The sequence below is a fragment of the Ambystoma mexicanum genome, chromosome 2p (assembly GCF_040938575.1).
Source record: "Ambystoma mexicanum isolate Mex_15411 chromosome 2p, UKY_AmexF1_1, whole genome shotgun sequence".
In the NCBI taxonomy this organism is placed as follows: domain Eukaryota; kingdom Metazoa; phylum Chordata; class Amphibia; order Caudata; family Ambystomatidae; genus Ambystoma; species Ambystoma mexicanum.
The window spans coordinates 862,407,224-862,420,667 of record NC_090923.1 but is presented as its reverse complement, the minus strand read 5'-3'; positions in this window follow the sequence as shown (position 1 = coordinate 862,420,667).

Sequence of the window (13,444 nt, the reverse complement as noted above, 5' to 3'; positions counted from 1 at the left end):
TTACTGATAATAACACTTGGTATTTTACCTCTGTTTTATTTAGTAATGAAGCAGAACTGGTATCTACATTGTTTTAACTCTTTTAACATATCATGCTAAAATGTGCACGAGAGGATTGTCACATTCTTGAGTACCTATTTAATTTGAATTTGGATGAGTTTGAATGTTTGTATTTATTGATTCTTCTTTGTTAGGGAGAATTCTCCAGAATGGCTAATTTCCCTTTCCTACTGAGTCCCTCAGCAGCTTTGCTGGATTTCTAGGATTTATTTTTTTCACCTGGTAAGAGTGTGAGCCTTTTTTCCCACTCTTACATGTGTTTTGCTGTGTGTGTTTAACATTTTCTTGTGTTCATAGACTGTGGAGCCTCACTTACTCCACAGGCATCATCTTTTTACCATGTGTTACACAGCAACTTCAGTGCAGTAACACAGGGTTGTCTTGTTGACTTCCCAACTCCGACTCCATTTTCTGGGAATGGCTACTGTCTCCCAGAACATGTAAAGTTGCCATTGACTTTATTAGTCTCTTTTAAAACTCACAGACCAAGTACAAACTATCTTAAATAGAGTGCTGGAAAGGGTTAATACTTATCCCTTGTTGTCTGTTTCTCTTGGAGCATTGTTTTGCTCCCTTTTCATCAAGACTTGTCTGGTGGCAGTGGTAACTACCCTATTTCTAACCGCGGTTATCTTAAATAGCCTTGGTATTGTTTTAGGCTATCTTGGTAGCCTTGAACTTAAAACCGCTAGACCATATACATTTTTATACAATTCCGGCTGGGTTTATTCTCCATTTCTTTTTACAAAAGTCTTTCACGTGTTTTACTCTGTGCGCCAAACCAGTTTTGGTTCCTTTGTTCAACATCCTTTCGCGGGCTTCTGCACAGAAGCCCTCCTTAGTACGCCTGTATGTCTGGGGGGGACAGGATGTGAGGGAGGGGTTTCTGGCTCCCTGCACAGGGTCTCCTTGTTGGCCCATGTCGCACTCTGATCTGATTGGCTATCCCGGCGGGAAAGCCACCCTGCTGTGGTGATTGACAGCCTGGCTGTGTGAATGGGGGAACACTCTATAAAAAGCAGGTCTCTGGGGCTAAAATGGCAGAGAAACCACTGGAACGAGAGAACCAAAGAGGAGCTGACAGAAGAGGACCCCTACCACGACTAAACCTCCCGATTAAGCCCTGCTGCAGGTCCGAATCTTCATACTCCAATGACAAGGAAAAACAGCAAGGAATCTACTCCCCTTGAGCTGGTGGGAACAACCAGTTTACCAAACTGCTCGCCAGGCCTCCCTTCTCTGGTCGAATTTACTGTACAGAGCTACAGTGAACCGGATAGCTAGGAGGAACGGACCCTGAGTGCGTTTTAAGGAACGCACCTTTTATTTGTTGCTTTGCTCTGCTGCTGGTTACTTCCCTGGGTAGTGCAGAACTCCCCAATCTTCCTACTTCATGTCAGTCTAACAGTCGCTTCAGGAAACGTGAGCCTGCAGGACCTGCCAGGAACGTCCGCCTCAGCTACAGCCTTCTTCTCCATTTAAGGTACTGTTCAAATCCGGTTGTTTGTTTCGTCCAGCCGCGGTGAAGGTGTGTGAAACCTTTCGCCAATCTGAGGGCTTGTCCTTCTCCATTCTTTAAGCTAACTTTTCTGCCGAACAACTTTGTCCTGAACTCTTGGCAAAGACTTAACCATGAACTACCCTGAACTGTGTGATCTTGAGCAAAGACTTTGGTCCATTGACTTAATTTGATTTCCTCACTGTAGTTCCTTTTTCTAGATGGCCCTGCTTACTTACTGGTTGGTGCTGCTCAAATCTTGTCTAACTTTGTCTTTCCATCATGGCATTTTGACAGTATAGTTGATGCACTTTAATGAGATCTGATAATAATTGTGGTACCACTTTAGAACTGTAGATATTTACCATTATGGATTTTCTGAGCACAAATGGAGTTATTGTGATAGTGTACATAACCTTGAATATTAATTATATAAAGACTGTGTTTTAACTAATACAGTGCATGGGCATTCCTTTGTGGTAGCTTGGGGACTACACTGTACTTAAGAACCAGCCTGCATCACCTCCTGAGAAACTAGGCCTTGATTGCTCGACCACGTGCCAATAATGAGAATCTTGGCTGGGGTCCTCTGTGCCTCTCCTCTGCCATATAGAGAAGAGAAGTACAGACCCCACTCCAGTCTTTACAAGGGGATGGCCAGATGATGAGGACTTTTCCCTAGAGCAGCTTTCAACCAAACATTTGATTTTGATGTATCTGCTGTCTTTTAGGAGTGTGTCTGATGTACCTGCTTTGAAACTGCCATATAGTTTCTTTGCTCCAGTAGATGTTGGTGTTTTGACATCTCAGAGAACTAAATCTCATTAATCTATTATCAAAGTCTAAGGTTTGTTGAGCTTCCTGCTATGTGCCATCGACACAGTTTAGTCGTTTACGACAACTGTATGTTGGCTCTGGGAATGTTCCGCAGTCATTTATTTATCTCCTTTTGAAAACCACAGTGTACTGTCTCCACACTCACCTCTGAGATATGGGTTAATTGGGTAATGATACTTTATGTGTTGGACCTGTCTGCATTTGTTAAAACATCCACTAGGAGCGTCAGGGCCTCTAAAGCCTTTTGGGCATTGGCCAGACTTGAGAAAATTTTCAGAGTGTCGATTTGTCTAATGACCAGGTTTTCCATAAATCTACTTTTTTGATGCTACTGTGGTTATGCCAAGGCTTTGAACTTGCACAATAGGAATCCTCCATGCCATGCAATAGTCTGTTTATTGGCTGCTACTCAGTTATGAGGGGGAATAGGTATTCTATTACCAATAGTAATAGAGTAGTACCCAGCCATATGGTATCTCCCTTTTTAAAATTATATTTTGTAGTCAGGAGCCCCTATGATGCTTTCCCTTCTTCTAGTGAACTGATGGTTGATGAAAGATGGGTCCCTCTTTAAGGTGCCTTTTTGGTGTGATTGTTGTTCTTCTGTGTTTTTCAAAGGTTATGGCCTGGAGCAAGCTGTGGGAAAAAAGAAGACACTGTTTAGAAGCAGGATGGATTCATGGGAGTTGAAGAGCTTGTCGAACGAGCAATCATATCGTACCACCTTTACTGTATATATTGGCCTAAGTCCAGTCGCTCTGCGAGGAAATCCACATTGGAAGGTCTTGACCTTAGATCAGTAATAGCCGCCATTTTAGGTTCATCCGCCATTTTAGATTCTCTCTCTAAAGTCACCCTGTGTTCTAAGATGGTGGACAATGTCGTTTTGAATGTAACATGGTTGTCTTGACCCCTGTGTACAAGTTAATGTATAAACTGCCTGCAGGCCAAATGTTAGGGTCATGAATTGAGACCTTGTCCTTCGTTGACCTGTGTATAGTGGATTGCCTGAGCCAACAAAGCTAATCCACGAGCACATGTTGAACATAATGTAGTCAAATACTGAAATGTGAACACTTGTTTAAACTGCATTGTATAAAGATATATGCGAAGGATCAATGTGAAATCCGAAGACATACTGTTGCTATTGTAACTTGTTGTGAATGTATTAGGAATAATCCATGACCCTATAGATGCATGAATTAAGGCGTGAACTTGGCACAAACCCTAGATCTGTGATTTATTTACTTGCAGGTGGGCTGGATATCATGTTTTGGACTGTATAAAAGTTGTGACTATTCTAATGTACAGTCCCACTCACTGAGCACACCGAACAGGGCTGGAGTTCGCTGTGTTGAATTGAGGGCCTGATAGCTATCTGTTGCTTTGTCCTTTGAAACTGTTCAGTATAGAATAAAGATCTCTGTATCTTTCTTTGTAACCCGTGTTTGGTGTATTTCCTTTTGGGGTACTCAGCCTCGATATCTTCTTTTTGCTTTCACAGATGGCGCCCGAATAGGGACCCTCAAGATTGATGGCAGCTCGGTGAAGGTTGACACAAGCTATCAGACCGGGATCGGACGGTGTAAAAAAAAAAGGTGCCCCTTTCTGAATGAGATGCGACACCTCAGCAGCCCTGAACGGCCCGATCCCTGGACCGTGAGCACACGGTCCGAGTCAGCATCTTGACGAGGGTCCACTTATCGAGGCGGGCAGATTTGCCAAAATCACCAAACATGAGGTAAAATTTGTTAGAGAAAACTTTGTAATCCGATCGGACCTCCTTAGGATTGATCAGGTGAGTCGTGACCCGATTCTTATTATTATCCTGATAATTTGTTTTGGGGCATTGTTCTTGCAAGTACAATTATTGACCAGGTAACACCAGTATTCTGATATGCCTGGGAAATTACCTGCTTCAGGGTGTTATTCCGCAGCGATAGACAATCTTTGGAATTTAGCCGTCCGGCGCCACAGGAGGGGTCGCCGGCTTGTACTATGTACTGTAAGCATGGCATTGGTAGTATAGTGTTTAATCATATTTGGCACAGACAAATTAGACATGCTTCCGAACTACAGTGGCCAATCAATGGTAGTTTTGAAATTCCTCGTATTGAATACTTAGAATCCATTGTATTAAAGAAAAAGGCTAGACCTGCAGCATTTGATGTATTACAGAATTGGAATAAAGAAGCTTTAAAGCAGTTTAAGAGTAGAGAAAAACATGCGCGTCGTCATAAAATGAACGCCGAAAAGGCTTTGTTAAATGACCAAGAAAAACAGTCTGAGTCAGCTAGGAATATGGATAGGGCTTTCTCACTTGTTATCCAGAATGTATCTTTCTAAAGATTTTCATGTTTCTGATGAACTTATCGATAAGTTGTTAAATGAACGAAGGCCTGGTGCCACTGCCGTATGTTCCTCTTCCTGCTGGTTTGCCTCTACCTGCTGTTGTTCCACCTCCTGCTCCTCCTGCTGCTCCTTTCATTCCTCCTGTTGTTCCTCTTTTTCCTGCTGTTGGTCCTCCTTTCGTAGTTGCTCCTCCACATGCTCCTACACTTTTTCCCGTTGCACCGGTGTTAATTCCTCCGTTGAACTCGCCTACTCTCCCTCTTCCAAGTGGTCCTGCACCGCTTGTGTAGATCAGGGAGCGGGAACGAGGGTTGTTACTCGCAATACTGTACCTCCAGAGAAGAAACGTGAATTGATTGCGTGGGCTGATCATTGTATGGAGGGGGGTGATCGAGCTAATGTTTTTGCCACACTTTCTAATATGGACAATTTTCCTGAGAAAAATGTTTTTATTGAGGGTTTAGGTATACACTTGTGTGTAATGTGGGACAGAATAGACAATACAGATCTCCCACAAGGGTTGAGGGATCTGAACACTTTAGCGTTTTCTAGAGACACTGCGGAGAAAGTACAAGAGCATGTTGAGAGGGTATTTGAGTATAGAAAGGAGTTGGAAAAGTTACAGAATGAAGATGAAGATAGTTTGGGCATTATGTGTGTGCAGAAGCAATTCCTCCCTTGTCGTAAATCGATATCTGAGGAAATGCGAATGTGCACGAAAGACGCGATTAGATGGATCTCAGATACGTCGATAACTCCTGTTGAAGTATATGACACGTATAGTCAGTATACACCAGAAATGCAGAGGAAAGTGATACAGGTAATGGTAGAGTACCTACAGGATGAGTGTTTGAAAAGAAAGATTTGTTGTCCCGCAGAGTTATTGAGTATTTATAAGAGAGCTTTTTCACTTGACACTTCTTCGGCTGCTTTAGCGCTCAATTTGGCTCTGCTGCTTAGTAAGCGTTCAGAGTTTCCTACTTCTCAGTTGCCTATGAGAGAGGTTCCTCGGACACTTGTCCCAAAAGTCGAGGTTCCGTCGGGTATCGGAACAGGTGCAGCTGCCTATGAAATACCTGCACATTATGTGTATCAGTTCGTTCACGTCCCATTCTCAAGACAGGAGGTGAACATCATTAGGCAATCTATTCCCAATATTAGGAAAAAGCCGATAGGGTTCTATAAAGAAATAGAGTCTGTTTTGCAATCCTCGGTATCACCTTAAGTGATACTGATTTGTTATTTCCTGTACTCCTGCCCGTAGATTTGTGGAAACAGGTTAGGATTATAGATGATGTAGCAGGGTTAGGAGATACATGGGATAACATAATTAGACTCAATGGGGGAAGGCCAGCTGGCGAGAGACCGCCTCAGGTGATATTAAATTTACCTGACAGAATCCTTGCGAAATTAAAAACTATAATTCCCAAAAAGAGGATTATCTGGGACAAGCTTACGGCCTGTCTGAGGGTGCTACCGAGTTCTTTAATCAGTTCGAACAGATATTCTCGGATTTCAGTGGACAAGACTTAGGCACAGAGTCAAGGAAAAGATTATTCGTCGACAAATTTGTGCGTGGACTGCTGCCTGACATCCAGTCGCAAATTCTGTCTTCTGAGAGCGCTTGGCAAGCAAAGTCTCAATCAGAAGTACTGCACATGGCTCAGTACTATGAGAATCATGTCAATAATGAAAAGGAAAGAGTCGAAACGAGAAAAGGTGATTTGAAGACAAAAGTATTATTACAGCAAATTGTTAGAAGCCCTAGAGGGGGTAGTTCACAAATTAGAGGTCAGTATGTTCCACAAGGAAATGTGCCCTTGGGTCCTGTAAATATTAAACAGTGTGCCTATTGTAGGCAAGAGGGTCATTGGCGTGCACAATGCCTGGTCCTTCGACAAAGGTCAAATAACACATTTGGGAATATGGGTAGACGACCCAGAGGTCGCCTGGGTGTAGGGGGCCCTGGTAGAGGTCAGTTTGCACAGGATCCACAGCAACCTTTTTCACAGGATAATCAGGCACCAAGTGTGGATACTAGAAACATATTCGATCATCCTTCTGCTGCTTACCTCTCTGAAGAACTTCCTTTTGATGACATTTTGTTTCGTTAGGATTGTCCTGTTGGGTGTCCTGACCCACGTTTAAGCTATCATGCCACAACATTTGGGGCTGTGGGCTTAGAAAATTCAAGATGGCAGAAAACCCACATGTGCGCCGAAATCCAGGAAAGCTGCGCAGTTTGTGCGCACACTAAAATGGTTGCCTCACTTGCCACCCACCAGTGCGAGAATGAAAGGCCGGGTTGCCATGAGGGAAATGGGTTGCCAAAGGAAAAACAGTAGCGCCGGTTAGCTTCAAAGCGCTTTAAAACCACCATTGGACTACCCGCACAGTAGTCTGAAACCATTGGGAATGGCAATGCTGATTGCCAAATGCAACCTAGAATTGTGGGGAATTCATTTCTTAAATCCCAAAAATGGGTGCAGTACCAGTACTCACCACTATCCAAAAGCCGGCGTTTTAAAACCACTCTGTTTCCCTGAAGGCAAGTCAAAATGCCTATTTTCAAACATTGCAATATGTGCAAAATATTTACTGAACACCAGCAGACATTTGGCAGAATGGAGTTTTGTGTGCCTACAAAATCTGGGAAATGAAGATCATAAGACAAGGTTTATAACAAGACTGGCTGCGCTGTGGATTTCAGCAGTTTAAGTTGCACTGGATTGAAAGACACTAAAAAAAAATCTAAATGTTTAAATTGACTGAGTGACCTACTTTTGAGTGTCACATAGGTTGCAATTGTTTAAATGTCATAGTTTTGCACTTAGAATCAGCATTCTAGCTGCATGTGTAAAATTGCAAGTTAATTTAAAAAGCAACAAATAACATGACAGTAGCTGAAAGTCTGGCTTAAGGAACTTGATTCTGCCTGGCAACTACCCCCATCAGCAGTGAAACTTGAGTCACCACTGTGTTCCCAGGCCAACCTTCCTTTTGCTGCCCACACTAAGGATATGCCATCTATCTGATAATTGAATTACCTGGGCTCTGCAGGAGAGTGAACAAAGCCCTCTTCACTCAGGCAAAGGTTTTTATTACCGCAGTCGTAAAATGTAGCTTCCTCTTGGCAAGAGCTGGGAGGGGCACTGCCTGTGAGAGCAAGCTGGCTTGGCAGAAACTGGAAAGACTGGTTTCTATACCATGTGACCTGGGAAACCACACCCCTTTGGAGCCAGAACATAACTTTAAAAAGATGAATAACTCATAGAGCGGACATGTGAAAATTTTATAAATGATACCATAATTCTTGTGATTTTTCTGCCCACAGTTTAAGAGGTTTTTCGACCCGGTGGCGTGTTCAGGGGGGTGTCAGCGGAAAAGTGGATATAACTCTAAATGTATGCATGTTAAAAATCTGAAACTTCATCAGTTAATGTCCCTACTCCCTGCACACATGTATGTAAAGTTGGGTCAATGTCAGAAATTGCAAAATCAGTTAAAAAGTGAAATATGTGCCATTTCTGAATGCAAGCTCCCAGGAAGAGCAGAGTTTGAACAGAGTATACCTCCTGTAATGCATGATGGGTGCATATGATTTAAAAACAATATGTACCTCTGCAAATATGTATTTGTTTCAAATCTAGATTTGTGTGTAAGTTGACAGGAGGAGTGGACTTTCTGCAGGCTGTAAAATGACATCACTCTGACTCACAGTTCATTCTCCAATCAAGTGACAAATGGAAGTTTGACCAATTAGAAGCTGAGAGAGAGGTAGGGTCAGTGATGCTAGAACACACCCACATTCTAAACACATAAAAGCAGACAGACAGGACAGATAGAGACCTTCCAAATCCATCTGCAGCGGGACGCTCTGCCGGAAAAATCCATACTTACCTCCATACAACATCCAGAGATCCAGACTTCAAATTCATCAATCTATCCAGAACTAAGAGACCAGGCCAGAGAGAAAGCAGTGCTGTACTAAGAGACCAGACCAGAGAGACCCAGACCAGCAGAGAGAGTGACCAGAGCCCAGTCTAAAACCCTGACCAGATCCGTGATGAGGCCCATTTAATTCAAGAATATAGTGTGAGTACCCAGCAGAACTGTGTAGAACCAATCTCTTAGTTTAAATTCATCTAATTCAATCTATTTAACCTAAGTAGAACTGCCTCCTAGCTGTCACCTGTCATTTCTAGTTGCAAGCTGCACTTGTCATTTTGAGCTTTTGAAATTTGCAAACCCAAAAACGACCTTTATTAAATCGCTCATATCTCCGCGACCGTTTGGGCTAGAGACTTGCAGTAACTTTCCTCTGATAGCTTAGAATCGTAGCTTTGAATCGCACCAAGAACCGCATTCCTACCCCTTATAGTTTTACCGCAATCGCGGAACACGCATCCGCGAATTTTACCGCGATTTGCAAATTTCTTCACATGTAAAAACTGCTGCTGCTTGCCTTCCATTTGCCAGAAATTCGTTTAACCTGCTAACTATCCCAGCATCATTGCTAGGGTGAGTCTGGACTAATATTAACTAGATACCACTCACCCTGAACCTCTGAAAGGGGAATTAAAAGCAATTTAGCATATTTTTTAATTCATTGCCAGCACATATCAAAGCAATTTGGGCCTGTGTTTTCAAAACTCCTATCTGTGTTTTAAACTTCTGTTGTCTAAGCTTGCCGGGGTGAACTGAATCACATTTGATTGCATTTCTGAGAACTGTGTGTTTCCTTCCATTTCCTTGCCTTGCATCAAGGGGGGGAGGGGATTGCCAGAGAAAAGTGATTACATTGTTTTGTTGAAATCATATTGAGTATTTCTATACTGCATTTCATTCATTGAATATTGCATCCACCTGAGCTTACATAAAGCATTCTGTACCACCTTCTTCTTTTGTTCCTATTCACCTGTGTGCTATCTTATCCATTTCATGTCAACTCATTAGTGATTATAAGAAGTGTGTTAGTGCCAGATTCTCCGTTGTTAATCTTCATCATATCAGATTAAGTGTGCTATTCAATTATTAATTTATTATAAAGTGTGATATATATATATATTTTAATTTATCAAATAAACCTTTTAAACTTGCAAAACAGAACTACTTCTTGGCTCAGTGGGGTCAGGGGGATTCCAAGAGAGGGGTGTTATATAGGGGTAGTCATCCAGAACGCATGAACTGGACCTAAAGATATATCAATAAGGGTTTTCATTCAGTATTATAGACTAGGTGCTGACTTAGCTGTAGTGTTGAATTGAATCCCCTTACAAATTGGGGGCTCGAGCCGAGACGTTGGGTTAGATTTACCACTTGTGCAGCTTAATACAGGGTGCTAACTGACGGGATACATACATCCGGTCGGATCACCACGCTGCATTACGCTGTGAAGCATTCCTCAAAAGGGACACTCCAAGAAAAGTTCTGTTCTGCAAAAATAAAATACAAACTTCTGTAAGTCAGGACAGAGACCAATCTCTAGAATGACGACCTTAGTAGACATGAAAATAGCCAGAGAGCACCTCTTGCATAAGCTATTTGTGAGAGGTGAATGGACCGAACAGGGCCAGGATGTGTGGTTGCAGGCCATCACACAACAGGTCACTGAAACAGGGTCAGATATATATAGAGATCAGGGTCCCTTACATGTGGCCCTGAGTGAACTATATATGGCTCCTAAAGCCAAAGAGGAACACAATAAGATTGCCAGGATAGCAGCATACCTGTACCTATATATGGGAGACATGCAGGATAGATGTGCTGAAAGCCAAAATCTGGCAAATAGGCAACAGATGGCATTACAAAAGGCCCAATCTGATCTGGACTCTTCTGAGCAGAGGCTGCAGAGGAGCCAGGAGGCAGAAAATGATAGTAGGCAATATATCATTAAAATAAAAGAGGATATGGGCATCCTACAACAGGAAAAGACAGACCAGGATACCCGATTTCTGGCCCTGCAGAAGGAGCACCAAGACAGTTTGGACTCCTTACTGCAGAACCAGAAAAAGCTGGAGCAACAGATCAATTTCAACAGGGCATGCACAGAGCAGGTAGCCACCCTGCAAATCCAACTAGACAGAGAGAAAGAGGAGAGCAACAAACTAATTTTGAAAGACCTGGATACCCAGGCAGAGTTTGATCAGGAGCGCCAGAAAGCTGGTGCCTTCCAAAGGCAAAGGGACGACCTGGCGGCACAAATGCAGGCTCTTAGTCAGGAAAGAGACGCCTTAGGCCAGGAAGTCTGCCATTTAAAAAGAAAAATGGAAGAAAATCACCTGGCCCTCCAGGGGCTGGGTGATCTCCAAAAAGAAAACCAGAACTTGGTAGAGCACACCAGAAGGGTGGAAGATGCTCTAGCAAGAAAGGAGCAGGCCAATAGGGACATTGCCCAGGAGGTAAACCTCCTGCAGCAAAGACTGGCCCAGTTCTCCAGGACCAACCAGGAAGCACAGAGGGAGAATGAGGCCCTCTGTCAACACAATGATAGGCTCCAGCAACAGGTAGCGATGCAGGAGAAACTGATAGAGTCGAGTAAGGCCTTAACAGAGGAACTGAAGGCACAAATGCAGGCTCTTGCATTGCAACAGGGAGCAGGGGCGGATAGAGATGAGGTTCGCTGGGAAATGGAAACTCCGGAGCATAACCTCAGGAGCCCTAGTACCAGAGGCTCTCATACCTCTCAGTCCCTGGACTCTGCCACCCCCATGTCCCCTGGTGCACATGAGCACAGGGCCACAGGGATGGCAGATTACTATCCAGCTAAAAGTATGGGGCTCATAGGCCAGTACCACTCAGGAATGGAGGGGTGGGCATCCGGGTATGGGCACCCAAGTACAGTACAGTTCAATGGGGAACCCCAGGAGAGTAGGCCCATTAAGGGCATCCTGAAAACCTCTGCCCAGTTAGGTCAGTGGAGGGGGTACCTATCAAATCCTGGCAGCAAGGAGGAATCTGAAGACTCCTCTGAACTGCGCAGGACACAGGAGACCAGGTCCCCACATTCTGCCAGCCATTCCCAGGCTCGCAGAATCCGGGAAAACCTGGAAGAACAGATGGGAACCTCGGGGAGCAGTGCCTCTGAGTCCGAGGAAGAATGGACAAGGGTTACCCGAACCAAAAAGGCCAATAAGGCAAAAAGGGCCTTGCTTAAGGACCCCTTAAAGCAGATTAAGGCGATCAGGAGCGTCATCACGCCTTACCATAAGAACGCTAAGTATTCTGTTTGGGAGCACTTAGAGTTGTTTGAACAAATGATGGAGACTTTCCATTTGAAGGACAGCCAAAGCTGTATTCAATATGTAAAGTGGACATTCTCCCCGGAATACTCCAGTTTCTTTGCGGGGCTGGAGGATCAAAATCATTTAAGATGGTCCACATATAAGGCGGCCATCCTGAAACATTTTTCTGTTCACAGAAATCCTCAAGAGGCTCGCAAGGCAGCCTACAATTTGCAATGTGGGGAGGATCAGGCCCCACAAGAATTTGTGCAGGAGTTAAAGCGTGCTTTTGCACAGACCACAAGAAGGGTGCGCACAGACAGTCGAGAATTCGTTAATACATTTTTTCATGCCTTGCCCAAATATATCATGACCCAGCTCGTGAGGGATTTTCATGAGAAAAGATCTTTAGACTGGGTCATTGAACAGGCTACCCGGATCTATGAGGTGCAGAAGCCCATAGAAAATAAAAGCAATGCCCAGAAAAACCCCAAAGCCAACAGCACCCCTGCTGCTGCCAAGGTGGCAGAGGTAAAGGTCACCCCCGTTTTGGATTTGGAGATGGGGGGGCCTAAAAACCTACCTGCACCTAATAATGCTAGGCCCAGAAGGTCCTCGGGCCAGTCACAGACAGGGAGCCAGGGAGGCAGCCCCACAAATGGGGTCCCTCGCTCTCCTGATTATGTAAGTCCACGTTACAAGGGAAATCGACCCATCCTGGGTTATGTGTGGACTCCTCCAGCCCAAGGGGGGGGATCCAGCCAAGCACCTAACCCAGGGAACTTCCCTCCAAACTTCACACAGGAGGGCAGAAATTTACCAAACCCTGGGCAGAACTTTTTCCCCAGATATCCTCCCGACTTTCAGCCCCAAAACCATCCATCCTTCTTTCCCCAATTCCCTGAGCCCAGACCACTGAATCCGGGAGAGGGGAGGCCAAGGGTGGAGGGGTACCCAAATCTTCCCAACCAGGGGTACTACCAAAGAAGGGACAGCTACCCTTCCCGGGATCAGCCCAGGGGAGAAAACAGGGCCCCGTATCAGCCTGAGCGGGTTTCCCAGTTAGAGCGCCAGGTTCAAAACATGGCGCCGGATCTGGGTCACATACTGAGGGCTCAGCAGAACCCTCAGATGGGCGTGCCGGCGCAGAACGCACCCAACTCTGGACCTGGTGCTCCAGAACAATGACGGGGGCAGCACCCCGATAACTCACCGGTTCCCAGGGAGGAGGCACAAAGGGAAGGGGGGTGTAAAGCCTTGGAGGAAGCTTCCTTCCTCACTTGTAAACAGCCCCTGGAAACCCCGGAACCGGAAACAAAATCTCTTGCCCCTGAAAGTCTGCCTCCTAAGGAGCAGAGGGGGGGTAGGAGAAACAAAAGACCCAAACAGACTCAGTTTGAGGAGGAGGTACAGATCTTCCAATTTGAGGGAGAGGGATCCTCAGAGGATCCTGAGAAAAGGATCTTCTCCTTCA